The sequence below is a fragment of the Elephas maximus genome, chromosome 4 (assembly GCF_024166365.1).
Source record: "Elephas maximus indicus isolate mEleMax1 chromosome 4, mEleMax1 primary haplotype, whole genome shotgun sequence".
NCBI classification, from domain to species: Eukaryota; Metazoa; Chordata; class Mammalia; order Proboscidea; family Elephantidae; genus Elephas; species Elephas maximus.
The window spans coordinates 46,168,412-46,185,134 of NC_064822.1; the positions used below are offsets into that span (position 1 = coordinate 46,168,412).

The 16,723-nt window shown below is 41.9% G+C and overlaps 1 long non-coding RNA gene across 3 annotated transcripts; it reads left to right on the top strand.

Annotated features, from left to right (window-relative positions):
* The first annotated feature begins 1,211 nt into the window (after positions 1–1,211).
* LOC126076525 (uncharacterized) lies at positions 1,212–16,353 on the top strand. Of its 3 annotated transcripts, none has more exons than XR_007517474.1 (5): positions 1,212–1,644; positions 1,923–2,101; positions 6,965–7,084; positions 9,138–9,224; positions 16,273–16,353. It is a non-coding gene; the product is annotated as an uncharacterized LOC126076525 (long non-coding RNA). The 3 variants fall into 3 exon arrangements; XR_007517476.1 differs by having other exon boundaries at positions 7,011–7,084; XR_007517475.1 differs by having other exon boundaries at positions 2,041–2,101.
* The last annotated feature ends 370 nt before the right edge of the window (positions 16,354–16,723 follow it).

The window sequence follows — 16,723 nt, forward strand, 5'->3', positions numbered from 1 at the left end:
CTAGGTTTTATAGAGGTAATAGATTAAAAAATGTCCTGCTGTTGTACTTTACTGCCCAGGGGACCTTGAGTCACGTTTAAAGTTCAGGGCAATATGAAGACCCTTTCTTGTGGGTGATTCTTTTTGAGCATGCTAGACTCAAACCTGGCATGGTCCCTGGTCATCTCAGTGATACAGGCAAAAACAAAACAAAACTAAAATCTCGAGGGCTAAAAAAAAAGTGAGCTTTATCTCAACAAAGTTATTTTCTTTCTCAAATTCTTATATACACACACACATGCATGTACACTTAAAAAGAAAACATAAAGAGTACAAAAATAGGTTTGGACATCCAGGTTAGTGTGTGAGAAGTCATGGTGTTATCACACAGGAGACAGCTGCTTGTGGCTATGGCAACGTCAACCCTGAAGGAGAAGTGAGAAATGGAAGGAACATTAATCAGGTTGGGAAGATGCTAGGGGAAAGGATGGGAGTGGCAGGACGATACAAAATGGTTGGGTAAGATTGGCGCTGGGTCTATCTTTGGAAAAAACAAAACTTGTCTTTTAGGTCTCCCATATCTTGCTACAGAGCCCCTCTTTTCTTCCCACTGCCCATTCCAGTCCAAGGGCAGAGGCCTTTCTGGAACTAGGGATGACATGACATGAGGCAAGGTGGATTCTTCTCCCAAACACCTACTTTTGGCTTTTATGAATAATCTGATTGATAACGCTGCATCTTAGTCACATTCTCTCTCACTCAGACATTTTTGAGAAAGGTAAGTAACTACAGTTCAGTTACCAGTTTTGACTATAAGGGTTAATACTGCAGAGTGCTTACTTTTGTGTCAGGCCTTTTACTGAGGTATGGAGTCGTGAAGCAAACTTGTCCAGGTTCACCCAAAGAGCAAGAGCCTGACTTCAGAGCACTTTGCAACTCTGCTTGCCCAAAGAAGCATCAGTGGGTACATGTGCGACCAGCTACTGTTCGGGCTTTGTTGGATTTTATTTGAATTCCCTTGTGTCTATGTGGTCTGAATGTCAGTGACTGAAATACAGTCACAAGTGAGCAGGTTGCAGTAACTGTACTTGCAGAAATGTGCACTTTGTCTCTTACATAGTATATGGCAGTTTTGTTACAAATAAATACCTGACAATTTATCTGCTGATAGCCAGCTGCATTTATCTGCAGATAAAATGCCCTATTATGCTTTCTTTTAAAAAGTGCATCAAATGTGGGCCTTTTTATTTGCATGGGAAGACGATCTTGCCAAATATTAATGTAATCCCCTGTTTACAAGGATGCTGGCACACCTCTTACCCCATGACACTACTCTGATTGAGGATACCAGAAAAGGGGCCTCCATTTTCCCAAAGCAGGGTCGCTAGATATAACAAATAAAATATTGCATGGGATATAGTTATAGTAAAAAATTGCTTGTTTCTCTGAAATTCAAATTTAACTGGGAGTCCTATATTTCAGCCTCACCAAAGAATAAAATTAGCAAATTCTTGCCGTTTAAGTTTAAAAACTATGGTTCAGTGTAAAATACAAATAGTATTTTACTCAGAATCCTTGCTGAGTCAGTTCTATTTTTCTGCCTGAGAAGAAAACAACTCTTGCGTGGAGAAATCGCAGACGTTGGAGATGAAGAAAGAGACAGTGGTGAGTAGAGCTGCTCCCGCCCCTCTCTTTTCTCCATAAATAGCAGGTGGCATGAGGGGGGGTGGGGGCGGGAGGATAAATTCCCCCAAATGACTTGAGGAACCCAAGGGCAGCCAGGATGTGGGAGCCACCACCTCACCAGGCCTGGGAACAAAGGAGTGGGTGTGGCACTCACGGCCCCGCCCACCTCCCTGCCCCACCCCGCCCCTGCCCCAGAGTGGGGCCCACTGAGAGTCCCGATGTCCCAGCTTCCTTCACCACCTTGTGGGTTACCCCAGGACCGGAAGGAGGCCCGCATCGCCCATGAAGAGTCAGCGGGTAGAGTTTAGGGGTCACAGTAGGCGAGGTGTGACCGAGCCTGGCTACCAAGGAGCAGCTCGGCCTGTGCTTTTCCAGTGACGCCGGGGTTGGAAGAGGAAGACTGTCTCACGGGGCCCCATTCCTGACCTAAAGCCAAGTAAGTCCGCCCCCACATAGCCAGGCCTGGGCGGGGGGGTGGGGGTGGTGGGGAGGTGGGGGGTGCCGGACAAACAAAACCTAATACCTCGACTTTACCCAGAAAACCTGAAAATGACTAGAGTCACTCATTACTGACAGGTGAAAAACGGGAGCTCAAATGGGAGATTGTTAGTGGGAATATAATTATATTTCCTGCACACTTGAATTTGTGGTCTGAGATGTTTGTACCTGTGTCATTTAGATAGTTATGCAAACCACTGTTAATGTGAAGGAGGCCAGAATGTACCCCCATCTCAAGGGTATTTACTACGGTGTTTAAGGTCTAATGACCCCTAGGCCAAGGTCATGTGGCAGCCCCCACATATCAGAACACTCTTTCCCACTGCACCTGATAGTGAACTGTGTGCTATGGACAGCCACCAGGGCTCATCGGAGTGGCCAGTGGGAATGAACTCCTGATCCAGGTTATTACCACGCACTTGTTGATTCCCAGACAGTACACCTCATGTGTAGCCACCACCTGTCTGTCAGTAGAGACTTGTGTTTTGCTATGACGCTGAACAGATTTCAGTGGAGCTTCCAGACTAAGACAGACTAGGAAGAAAGGCCTGATGATATACTTTTGAAAAATCAGCCAGTGAAAACTCTATGGATCGTAACAGTCCAATCCCATTGTGCATGGGGTCACCATGGAGGCTGATTAGACCACAGTCAACAACAACAATGTGCTAATATGGGTTTCAGCAAAAACAGAGAACATATCTATTATGCCTTTTACTGTTTTTATTTGTTAGAAATCAATACCTGACTCTTTGGCCTTAGGCAAATTACTTAACATCTGAAACTCAGTTTGCTCATCTATGAAATGAAAACAGTAACCCACTTCGTTGTGCCAGGATGAAGATTAAATGAGATAATGTATATAGAGTGTATAGTCCAGTACCTGACACATAGCAAAGATTCTATATATCAGTTTGATTGGGTGAGCAATTTATCTTTGGGTAGCCCCCTGATCATGTCCTCTCACCTTCTTTCAGGTTCTTTGTGTCATCTATTTGATCATGTATTTAATCAAAATCACCTTACAAAGAGGGGCCATTCAAGGTTCCAGATGGAACCGTTATTGTTTAACCTCTCCCGGATGGTGCATTTTTTCGCTTTTTATCTAACTGTGGAATGAAAGGCTTCAGTTTGTAAGGGGAGCTTATTAGAGAAGAATTTATTGGCGCAGGGAACCCTTTCCTGCTGTTGGAATCCTAGGCAAAGGGAGGTGCAGTCTGAGAGGAGCAAGGTGACACAAGGCTAGGCACTGGCATGGGCCCTGCTCCTGACATAGAGTGATGCTTTCATGTCTCCTTCTTTTGGCTAGGAGATGACAGGGTGCTGGGAACTGGAAGGCACGTTTCCAGCCAGCACTGTATTTGAGAGTCATCCTGCAGCAGATGTCTATTCTTGGCTGGGGCAATTAGCCTCAAAGTGGAAAGTCAGCAGGAAGAGAATAGGGCCTTCATGCAGGGCAGGACATGACTGATGCACATTTGGTACAGTTTTCAGCTGAAAGAGAGGAAAGCAGCTAATTAGATGAGCTAATACTACCTGGAGATTTGGTAGATCCAGGTGAGATTGGAAGGAATCATAGCTCAAGGTAGGAAATTTTGATTTAGTGGTTTTGATGCAGCCATGTTGACATAGGCTTGACAAAAAGACAAACCAAAAACAAAAAACTCTACAGTATTACCAAGCACAACAGATGTTGCTGACCATCCCTTAACTTCATCCTTACCCCTCAGTGAGGCTCAGGGCTGCAGGTAGGTCAAGGATAGGATAAAAGTAGGAAGGGAGTGAGGGATGTTGTTGTTGTTAGGTGCCATCAAGTTGATTCCGACTCATAGTGACCCTATGTACAACAGAAGGAAACACTGCCTGGTCCTGCGCCATCCTCACAATCGTTGCTATGTTTGAGCCCATTGTTGCAGCCACTGTATCAAACCATCTCATTGATGGTCTTCCTTTTTTTCACCAACCCTGTAATTTACCAAGCGTGATGTCCTTCTCCAGGGACTGGTCCCTCCTGATAACATGTCCAAAGTATGTGAGATGAAGTCTCACCATCTTCACTTCTAATGAACATTCTGGCTATACTTCTTCCAAAACAGATTTGTTCATTCTTCTAGCAGTCAATGGTATATCCAATATTCTTCGCCACCACCATAATTCAAAGGCATCAATTCTTCTTTGGTTTTCTTTATTCATTGTCCAGCTTTCACAGGCATATGAGACAGTTGAAAACACCACGGCTTGGGTCAGGCACCTTAATCCTCAAAGTGACATCTTGGCTTTCCCACACTTCAAAGAGGTCTTTTGCAGTAGATTTGCCCAGTGCAATGGATTGTTTGACTGCTGCTTTTTTTTTTTTTTTTTCCTATGGGTGTTGACTCTGGATCCAAGTGAAATGAAATCGTTGACAACTTTGATAGTTTCTCTGTTTATCATGATGTTGCTTATTGGTCCAGTTGTGAGGATTTTTGTTTTCTTTACGTTGAGATGTAATCCATACTGAAGGATGTGACGATATTTGGTAAGCACAATAGCTAGTAATAAAATAGAAGTTGAAAACATATTGGCTTATAAATTTAGCTATGTCAGCAGAGTCGTATGTCAAATAGCCATTTCAAAACATAGAGTTTCGTGGATGAGTGTGGAGCTTGGTGATCCTCTAGCTAGTGTGGAACGGGAGAAGGAACTAAAATGTGACCCACCGAATGGAAATCCTCAGCAAGTGTGAAGGGGAAGGGAAGGCCTGCTGGGGGAAAATGGGCTTCTGGATGGGATGTTGTTGTTTGGTGCCGTTGAGTTGATTCTGGCTCATAATGACCCCATGTGACAAAGAGTAGAACAGCCCCACAGAGTTTTCTTGACTGTAATCTTTATGGGAGCAGATTGCCAGGTCTTTTTCCCAAGGAGCCACTGGGTGAGTTCAAACCACCAACCTTTCATTTAGCAGCTAAGTGCTTAATTGTTATGCCACTAGGGGTCCTCTGGATGGGATGTAACCTCAAGAGATTAACATCCTGGTTTTTCCAGAGTAGCCATTCTGAGCTTTTTTGGGAGTGGAGAAATAAAACCCTATCCTCCTGCTTCTTGTTTGTTGCTGTGCTCACAGGCTCTTTCCTCTCCTCTCCACACTCTTGCAGGGGTGAGCCTGTAGCTCTAATTACCACCCATTTACTCATGTCTCCCAGGTCTGTCGCTGGCTTCCACCTCCGGAGATCAAGACAGGGATAAATTTGAACCTAGTATGAACCCATGTGGTAACCCACTGTCACCCCAGAATATGCCTCTACTTCTCCTGTATGCATCTCAAGGACATTTGCTACCACCTTTGAGCTTCTTGTCTCCCACACCTAAATCTTTGTCCTATATTTTGCTGTGTCTAAAATATCTTTAAATGTCATACCTGATATTTTGCTATGTTTGAAACACCTCTAAAGCTGTTCCGCCTTCTCTAGTGTGGCTGCTCCTTCCTTCTTCACAGCTTGCCTGAACCATTATAATATCCTCCAAAGAAGTCTTCTGGCCTCTGATATACTTCTCTTCTACTCGGTTTCTACACTGATCCTTCTCTGTTTGATTGGTTGATTTCATTGTTTGTGTTCCGTACTTCCTGTAGACTGAAATCCTAAGTTCCTAGTTTGGAATAGAAGGTCTTTCATGATCTAATGTCAACCTCATTTCCAGTATGTGCCCCCAGTCTCCCATCTCACATTGGATAATTCGGTCAAATCAGGCTCCTCACTCTTCCCCAGCCATGCTGTGCACCTGCTCTGTGTCTTTGCTGCTGTCATCCTCCACTTTTTGGTTTGATGAAACCCTACTCGCATTCCAGGATTTCTGTCAGTTCTGCTGTGAGTATTATCCCTTCGCTTCTCTTGGCTCCAAAGTCCTCACTCCTTGTTCAGCAACTAACATACTCTGTCGTAATTATATATGCCTCTCTCCAACTAGTTTCAGGAGCCCTGGTGGTACAATGGTTAAGCTTTCAGCTGCTAACCAAAAGGCTGGTGCTTCAAACCCACCCAGCAGCTCTGCAAGAGAAAGATCTAGTGATCTGCTTATGTAAAGATTACCAAAAAAAAAAAAAAAACCCAAAACCCAAACCAAACCCATTGCCATCAGGTCGATTCCGACTCATAGCAACCCTATAGAACTGCCGCATAGAGTTGCCAGGAGCGGCTGGTAGATTCGAACTGCCAACCTTTTGGTTAACAGCTGAGCTCTTAACCACTTTGCCACAGGGCTGCAGTTCTATTCTGTCACATACGACACACACTTTGGGAAACACCAGTAAAGAATCTGGCCTCTTAGAATTCTGGGGATCCTGTGTGTCCCTTCTGCTCCAAAGTTCATGCTCGTAACCACCACCTTGTGTTGCCCCCTAGGTTGAGATTATATGATAAAAAGTTTCAAAAACAAATGCACAGTTTAGTAAACACTGGGTTAAACAAAGTTAAAGAAGTGAATCTTTGTCGCAGGGAGCAGAGGGTTCTCAGGGCCTTTAGCATGTTAATGTGTGTAGTGAATTTCCAAGCAGAGGATATATAGTTGTTAATTGCTCACACCTTTTTGGCTACCCACCAAATCCTATTTTTTCCCATAGATTGTCTTGCAGGTTAATGTCTGTGAAATATAATTTGGAAAACCTTGCTTTAGATCAGTGTTTCCAAATTCATACCACACTGTAAATTACAAAATTATCCAAGTTTTAAACTGGACAGTGGTAATTATATAGGCGTTTAATATATACTTATATTTATCACATTCTTCAATAACAGAGTCACATATATATATTTGTTTGCTCTAGCCAACTTGAGGAGGCCACTTTTCTCACCTTTTTACCCCACGAACAGGGAAGTTGAATTGAGAATCTCCTCTTTTCTGAATCCTGCTCTGCAGAAGGTGGAACTCCAGGGAAAACAGGCAGGTACTCTCCCATATTTTACTGCTACTGGGCTTCAGTTGATACTAGGCGTAGGGGTGTGTCTAGCACTGGAGGAGAGACTGAAATGGGGACCATGGTGGTGGAACACATACTCACATGGGAGAGGAAGGTGGGGGGAGAGCAAGCTTGTATGCTTGGGGCCCTGGGAACTAAAGGTGGCTGGTGGCTGCACCTTCAGCTCAGCCTTCTGCGCCTTCTTATGCTACACCCCCATCCATCAGTCCAGCAGACACCCTGTCACCCTTCTGGTCCTCCTCCCACTAACCTCACTGTAGTCTTTGATGGGAAAGCTCACAGGAGTTGTTTTAATTCATAGTTTTTAAAGAGGTGAAGCTATTGGCTGGAACACATTTTGTAGACTGGTAAGAAGGTGCCATTGTTGGTCAGTTGGCAAACATGACTCTTGAGTACACAGGACCACTTTGATCGGCTCTACTCTTGGTAGAGACACGGGGCTGGAAAGGACTTTAGGAACAGCTCCTCTGCCGCCATCACTCATTGTATTCCATTCTTACCCAAGACAGACCTTTAAGCTCTAGCAGGAGAGAAGCCGAGTGGAGTGGCAGGGCTAGAACTCTGAAAGAGCTGTCATCTCTTCAAAGATCTTCAGTACATGATCCTATATGGCCATCAATGGTGATATGATGTCCATTTTGGGAAGAGAGTATTTATTTGGACTATCTACTCTCTTAGCTGTTGTAAGGGTTTCCCACTACAATGGCAAATTCCTGGAGGCAGGGATCATGTATTATTTCTCTTTGCACTCCTGGCCCCCTACCAGAGTGCCTCTTATGGGGCAGCTGCTTAATACATGTCTTTTGAACAAATGAATGAATAGTGGGTCATGCACTGTCTCCATGGTTGATACCGATAAGTTGAGACGAATTACTAGGATTCAAGTGCATTTCCTGGATGGCTGGAACTAAATGGTATTCCAGCAGCATGGACGTTTTGCCTCTTCAAGGCTGTTCTAGTGACTCAGTGGTACTATACTGATTGTAGGCTGGTCTAGGCCCCATCCTTCTCCAGGCACAAATTTGCCAGGGTCCAATAGTAGCTCCAGCTGGGAAAGCGCATTGACCTGCTTCTAAAGAGTGCTTTAGAATCGGGGAGCCTTTATTCAGTTTTCCACTGAATTGTACTCAGTTCTTTGGCTCCCTTGGTCTCTTTAGATATTAAGATTCTATCTAGAGACAGTTTGCAGATATAAAATATTCCTGAAAGGGTGCAGTACCTAAAATAGAGGCAAAGTTAGCATAAAAGAGATGACAGTTCACCCAGGGTAGCTTGACCTAATTGCAGGAATGGTCTTCCACCCAGGACCTGGTAGCTGATGAGCTTGCTCTGAGGCAAAAGACCACTGTACCCCACCCAGCCTGTGTCTCAGGCCTCCCGTATAACCCTGGACTTTGGCTAAGAAGCCTCCAGTTTTCACCATCCTCAGCCCATCCCACAACCAGATCTCTCTCCACAAATGTTTCCTGAGTGGTTGTCCTTTTAATAAGAAGCCCTCTTCTCCAGTCCCAGCAAGATCACCTGTCACTTTTGTTCATACATGCATGCGTCCATACATCCATCCTTTCATACGTCCATCTATCCAACTGGGAACACAGTGATAAACAGACACAATCACTGCCCTGATAGAGCTCACAGTCTAGTTTGGGAGATAGACATAAACAACATGTAAACAGTGCACGATAAATGGTGAATGTTATGTACCATTGCAACAAAAGAACTATGGGAGGAATACAGAAAGGAGTAGAGAGACGAGGAAAGAAGAGCGAAGTGGGGAATGACTGCTGAAGACATAGTATTTGCCACAAGGTTTAGGTAATGGCGAACCTCTCTCAGCATTACTCTCATCTGAAGCAGTGGTTTTTAATCTTTGTTTTAATACCTGAACCACCAATAAATACAGCAAATAAAAGCAGAGTGTTTTGGGTTAAATTGGGGGGTATGGTGAGCGTAGGGGTCTACAGTGCTCTCTGCTTGGTTACAGCAAGGATTCTGAGCCCTGACCTATGCTTTTCCCCAGGTGGTCAAAGATACACGATTCTGGATGCTGCTGAGAAGACAGCTTTGCCTTGGACATAGAACCTACAGGCTTGTTATAAATCTACAGGTAATTTTGGCATTCCTGCTTAGACCCCAAACCTAGAAGATAGGCTTTTCCTTTGGGGAAGAGATGCCTAAATATAACACTTAGAGGTAAGAAGGGGTGAGTTAGACTGAGGAATTTGTTTCCTTTGCTGAGAACGAAGCTCTTGGACCTTCTGTAGCTGAGGGCAGAACTGTATAGATGTGCTAATTTACAAGGTGGGGTTATCTGTAGTGTATAATTTCTCATGAGGGGAAAAGCCTGTTCTGGGACTTGTTAGTGCAGAGATCTCTGCTGGAAGAACTATGGTTTCTGGTCAGACCTTGTCCACAGTTACCCAGTGAACCCAGGGGGAGCTGTTGGGCTCACTGGAAATGGCTGAGAGGGGCACCTGGTATGAGAAAGTAATACACCAGTCAACAGAGAGTAGCTTAGCCCACCATGTCAGTAGATACTACTACTACTAATCGGCTGGCACTTACTGTGTGCTTACACTGTGATGGCCCCGCATCTTATATGTATTAGTTTAGTTAATCCTCGTAACAGCCCCATGCAATATGTATTATTTTTTTTACCCCATTTACCAAGGAGGAAATTAAGGCACCCAGAGGTCACACAGAAATTTAGTAGAGCTAGCATTCAAACTGAGGCAGTCTGACTCCCCAAAGAATGTTCTTAAACACTTTCCATGCCTTTCACACCAAGTTCATTACAGAAGAACCATCCAGTGTCTCAAAACTGGCGATTCTTATGTGGGGCTTTAACTGTAATTGACCAGTTGCAGACATGTTTGTGTTTATAAGTTTGTTTTTCCTTTTTAAAATGTCCTCATGATGCAGCAGGTTAGAAGTTGGTGCCAGGCTCTTTGTTGATCAGTAAAGACTCCCAGATTTCTGGGTGAAGGCTCAGGTTAAAAGTTTGTTTGGATTCCCCATGAGGCAACTCCCACCTGACAGGCTTCTCATTCTGTGGCTGGATCTCCCAGCAAGCAGCTCCCTGGATTGTTGGGCACGGGGTACTACTGAGCTGGAGCTGCAGACTGAGAGGGGAATATGTCGATTCCAGTCTTCTGTCCCCATTGAGGCTGACAACTCTCCTACTCATTACTGCCTTGAAGGTGTTCTCTTCTAACAAGGAATGCTTTCAAGCTGGGTGACTGATGTGTGAGGCAGGTATTTCCTGGAATACCTCCATGTGAAGCTAGCTCTTCAAAACCTCAGCCCAGTTCATGGAGCATGGAGACTGATAGTTTTCAAAATGTTAACTTTTTTTTTTTTTAAACAGTCTATTCTCCAACACTGTCTGGCTCTAGCAAATGCGGTCTCTCTAGCCCCTTTGATTTTGCTACCTGCCCTGTCCCTTGGCCATCTGATCCCTTACTTTCACTATGAGTTTTTTGTTTTGTTCTCTTTTTTGGTGATCAATTTATGAGTTGGAGGTTTCAGGCGGGAGGAGGCAAAGAATAGAAGAATAATTTTGGATTATCTGTGGATTTCCATTAACCACGCTCTCTCTGTACCTCATTACCAGGGATCGCTATAATTTGTTTTATACAGGATTTGTGAGTAGGAGAAATCTAGGAGTTTCTCTTAGAATCAAACATTAAGCAAGAGAAACAAATAAATCTAACATAAACCCCAGAGCAAAAGAAATCCAACAAAAACACCATTCTGTTCACACTTAGAGCCTTTAGGAAAAATTTCAAAAATATTCTCTCAAAGGGCCAAGCAGCAGGCCTCCTATTTAAGCTTTGCATCTGTCATAGGATGTCTCTCTCACATATTGCTTTGAAATTTTACCCTTCTCATCCTGAATGATCAAATATTCTCTCTCGCTTTCTCTCATTTTGCAGTCTTGAATAGAACCACCATTGCTTTCCAGCAGCGTACAGTTTTAGTGTCGTATCATTCTGGCAAAGCACTGACGCCAACCAGCATTATTCTTGGATCTGCCTTTCTTTTTTGTCTCCTTTCTTCTGAGCCTAAAGAGATGGTATTCAGTAATGCAGTTGGGTTTTCTAGGTTAGGGCAGACTCTGGACATTTTCCACTGGTATTTTGGCAATGCAGGGACCACTCTCTTCTCTGTCTCCCACAGCACCAGTGCCTCAGCCCTGGGCAGCGATTTGCCATGGTCAACAACAAGGGGAAGGTTTTCCACATGTCTCTTGCTAATGAGTACTAGGAATAACTTCCCCCCACTCCATTTTGTTTCCAAAGTCAATTTATTGAATATTAAGTCATAAAGCCAGTGATATAATTTTAATGAAAAATACCTTTATCACTTAAGACTTAAAAGAACAAAAGTACCCTTAGAAACACTGCTTTGAAAAATAATCACATTAACTTTACACACAACAGAGTCCTTTCTTAAGCTTTATTTAAGAAATCGAGTACTATATAGTTCAATATATATAAGACACATCCAGTATTGTGTTCCTGATAGCAAGTGCATAGATTTTGTTAAGATATCATTTTCACTCGATATAAACGTTTCATGGTCACATGAAGATAATATTCCCAGTGATTTTGCCCAAGCATGAGAGGAGAAAACAGAACACAGCAAAAATAGTGAACTACAACAGAGATGAAAAACAAAAACAGCGAATTAGCACAACAGTCGATTCCTGATAAGTGAATAAGCTGATTGTTTGGTCACAATGTTTTATTCACTTATCAGGAACGATTCACAGTACATTTCTGTTTACTGTGTTTCCTAGCCTGCCAACTAAGAGCTTGAGCCCATGGATTGCACGTAACTGCTGTGGGCAGGGCAGACTCATGGCTTCCATCAGCAAGGTCAATGTGACAGTTCTGTCATTTCCCAAGGTGGTCCGTGTGAGGCAAACAGATACACCTTGCTAACACTGCAATGGTGTTTTACCAAATCAAAATTATAAGTATGAATTTCGGCAGGGACCAACTTTACAGTCATAAGTGCTTAAGGGAACTAGGTTTTTGTCCCCTTCTTTGGAGAATTACTGTTTTTGTTGTTTTTTTTTAACAGCAACAAAAACTGGCTTTGTCTTTCCCTTCTTTTACTTAGCATGAGTATTGTGCCCTGTGGCAAATAGTGGATATATGTATTAAAACAACAACAACAAAATACTTGCATGTTGCAAAGAACTGATCGCCCCTCTCCCCCTTCCCTTCCCTCACACCCCACTTGGAGAAAAAAAAAAAGAAGAAAGAAATCACACCCTTTGCCATCTTTCCCCACTAATGTAAGCAGTGGGTTTTCAGAGGCAAACTGATGAAGGCTATGATGAGATTTAAAGCAGAAGTGTTGGCAGGAAGTCAGCTCCCAGCTGTGTAGGTTTGGAGCTGGCAGACGTCACTGTCACTGAGTGTCCGGCCTATGGGGGAAAACAGCCTCCTTTCCTCCACCTCACCAGGCCCCTCTAGTGTTGAGCCAACTAGAAAATACAATCTGGGGCCAGAGGGGCTGCTGAAACCAGAGGGTAAAGGGCCTGAGCACCTACAGGGAAAATCTCATTGGCAACCAGAGGAAGGCTGCCAGGTGCCAGGTGGCCTGAGTCAGAGCTTGTGCGTCTGAAAATTGGAAGGAGAGAGAAGACAGGGAGCAAACACTGATGGAATCTTTTAAGAGCACTTTGAGAGCAATCAGATTCCTGAGCATAAGAGATGGGCAGAAAAGGGAGGAGGGGTCTGTGGCTTAAGTTTTAGAGGTCATGTGAGGAGGTTTTTTTTTTTTCCTTTTCTTGATAACTAGGGTTCAGGTGATAGCAGGGAGCAAGGCTTTTTCTTCAACACAGGTTCAGCCAGGAGGGACTGTGTGGATGAATATGGCATTAATAGTTTTCATTTAGAAACAGAGAATCTGCTATGAAGATGTGAGAATGAGAAACTTCACCTCCCAACCTCCCACCCACGCCAGACTGAGCAGAGCTTCCATTTGAGCACTTGGAAATATTTTTTTCTCTTCCATTAGTTTTAATAATTAAAGCTGCTCTTGGATTCAATTAGCTCTTAAAAATAAATAATTTAAATTACTTTTCTATACATATCCATTGATTGATGTCAACACATAGACTTAGGTTTAACCCTTTTCATACCTTGTATTCACCAGGTAAATTTATTTTTTTTCTTCCCTCTAGAGCTCACTTCTTTTAAAAATGTGATTAGTGTCTAAGAAGAGTTTTACTGTAATAACATGCCATTGAACTTGTGGGTAGTTAGAAGAAATCCCAAGTCTGCTGCTTCTCTTCTTAGGTTTCTTAAGGTTATGCAGCAGGTTCTTCTAAGTTAAGAATGGCATACACATACCCATGAGAGAGGGATAAGGGGAGGGGGAGGAAGGGGAAGATGAAGAAGTGAGAAGAGAAGGTTAAATTAACCTGTGTTGTCAAAACACCATGAAAGGTCTTGGCAAATCCAACTCTGTTGGCAGTTATTTCAGAGAACCATAGAAAAAAGGATAAATACTGGAAGCAGTGGTGAAAATGGGCTGTCGTACATAAATCAAAGGTGGCTGGTGTGCAGTTTCCTCTTCCCCCAAATCAGATATTCACTTAGGTGGAATCGACTGTATCTTTTTACACAACATATAGAAAAAAAACAGATACGTGAAACAGTGAGGTGTGTAGATGTATTACCAACATAGAATGACTACCAACAATACAACACGCAGAGAGAGAAACAAGTATTAGGAAAATGGTTTAATATTGGAGACAGAAGCAAAAAACCGCATCACACAATAACATACGTTACAAAAATAAGTTTGACTGTTTCAACTACACGGTTATGTTCACAATGAGGGACAGAAGAATCAGAAAAAACTTTGATCTAAACAGCAAAAAAGCAAACCCCTAAAGTTTTAACTAATACATTTATCCACTTAAAGTGACTGAGTACTTCTAAATCTAAATTACCTTATTGTGTAACTGCACAATACAGAATAAAAAGGGAAACTTACCGCTGTATTTTAAGACAAAATTCTAATACTAGATATAAGCAAAGGGAAAAAAGAAATCAAGCCAAAGTTTTTAATTCTCAAAAGAAAAGCAACTTTCTTTCTATCAACCAGAAATCAAACTTGAAATCAGTCATTGTCAGGGGGCCCACTAGAGTAAGCCACAAAAATTTCCTTTTTTTTTTTAATCTCCAGTATAAAAAGTTCCACTGGTACAAAATGCATAAGTACAATCAGTTGTAGAAATAGGAAAGCCTGCGTTTTTTGTTTTTTTGGCTCAAATTCCATCAAACAAATTCCAAATGCATCAATAAAACAGAAACAATACTCAAATGGTCTTACAGTTTCCACTAGGTTGCAGTAACTTTGGCTTTTCTCAGACAATATTTAAAAACTATTTGTAATTCTAAACAAAATGATATTCTTAATCTACAAACAATTCTCACAGCACAAAAAAACACAAATACATTTTTTGTATGACATTTTTCAAAAAGGTAATGAAACTACAGGTTTTTTTAAAATTTTATTTCTTGTTAATTAGCACTTAAGATCATAAAAACAGAAACAGTAAAATGATTCCAGAGTAGCACAAGCCAAAGAACTATGACCCCTATGGTGAAAGAAAGATGAACTTGTTACGCCTTTGAGGACTGCCATTTTATCACAATTCTCTAATTTAGTTTAAAAATGACTATTCTCTACACGTGATTAAAAAAAAAAGCAATTTCCCTGTGTTTTTTCTTCTGGCCCAGGCCCTTTGCACCCTTGCAGCTTTTTCCTTTTAATATTAAAAGATAAAGCAAATAAAAGGACAACTTGTCTCTGAGGAGAGTTCTCTTTTTGACCGTAAAACATGCAAAAAAGGAATGGACTTTCCCCCTAAATGTACTATCTCAGTTGCCTGCAGAATAAGCAACACTCAACTCAAGTGCCTACCCTGAGCCTCCTGTTAACTGCCGTAGTTTCCTCTGGGGGTGGTGCAGGTGGGTGAGAGGAAAAGAGGGCAGGAGGAAGGCAGTTGGCTTTAGTGAAGAAATTGGAAAAAAAAAATTTTTTTTTTTTTGAGATTCACATAATTAATAAATGAAGAGATTCTGAATGAGTCTAAGAAATTCAAATGGTATTCTCTTGTATTTCTGTGTATGTGTCTGCACACCACCATACAGAAGATAAATGAGAGAGCCATGTGTGGTAACTTTTGTTGTTAAGCTGATTGCTGCAGGAAGTACAAAATAGCCCTCAAAGGGTGAAGGAAGGCCCCAGCAGTAGTAAACACGTGTGAGGATAATACAAATCAGTTTATTAGAAGTGCATGTGCTATAAGAAGGAAACTTTTTGTTTTTGTTTTTTGCATCACGAGAGGCTAGTCCTTTCCATCCCAGGGCTATCACATCCACACACACATATTAAACTAAATAGGGTGGTGAGGTGGAGAAGGAAGAAGGAAAGGAAGCCATCTGCTTATGAACCGTGTTAGAGACCAAGAAGTTTCCAGTGGCCTGCTTTCAGGAAGGCTGGAGTTCGTGTTGGGGTTGTAGGGTTCGTCAAGACCGTAAGATATGTAACTCATGTAAAGTCAAGGTCAATGTAATATGGCACTTTAAACACCGGCAGCAGGAACTGGTGCTAGGTATTTTGTTCAGTAAATGGGATGAAGAACTGAGTTTTACTTATATGGTCAGTCCCTTTAAATGCAATCAAAAATAGGAACAAAAAGGCAGGAAAAAGACTACTGGTTTCTACTTCCAGATACCTTGCTTATTCAGAAATATCCACTGGGGTGGGAGAATTCCCAGCACAATGGGTGATTAGAAACAAACAAAGCGAAATCCTTCAAAAGACCACCCCACCACAAAGTGGTTTAACTGCAAGGTATAAGAAAATATTCTCAACTGCAACAGGTGACTAATTTCAAAAGCAAATGGAATTTTTAAGGATTATTTAGGTGCTGAATCTAGCTATCATTCCCCTAAGAGGCCTGCCCAATAAACTGTTTTTAATTAAAACTCAAGAAGGAATTTCAGCAGCACATTAAAAAAAAAAAAAAAAAAAGACCCAAAATAATCAAATGTAAAAGAAAAGGAAAAATGGGGTAGGGAAAATAATTGAAGTGTGTTAAACTATGTATTTTTTCCCTTCAGATTTGTCCTGTGGAGTTCTTTCTTTTGAATATCAACCAAGTATTGGAACAAAAAAGTAATGAAAACAAAAACAACCCAAAGAGGAGGAGAGGACATAAACAAAAACGGTGACTGTATAAGTTATCAACATTCCAGATAGCTCTGGGTAGAAAGGGTTAAAAGTTCAAAACTTTCTCACCTTAGAGGTTTCCATATATTATGAAGAAAATACATTGTGAGGTTGCCTTCACAGCATTGATGTGCAGAGTGGTTAAAAAAGTGAGACATGGGCACTTATACAATGTCTTACAAAAAACATCATAGAGAAATAACAAACAATAACAATTTCAGGCAACAAGACCACAGGATAGCAAGTTAACAAACTTTTTAACCTCTTTTTTTTGTTGTTTTTTGTTTTTTAAATATTAGGGATTTATACAAAACACATAGTAAAATACCCATGTTATCAAAT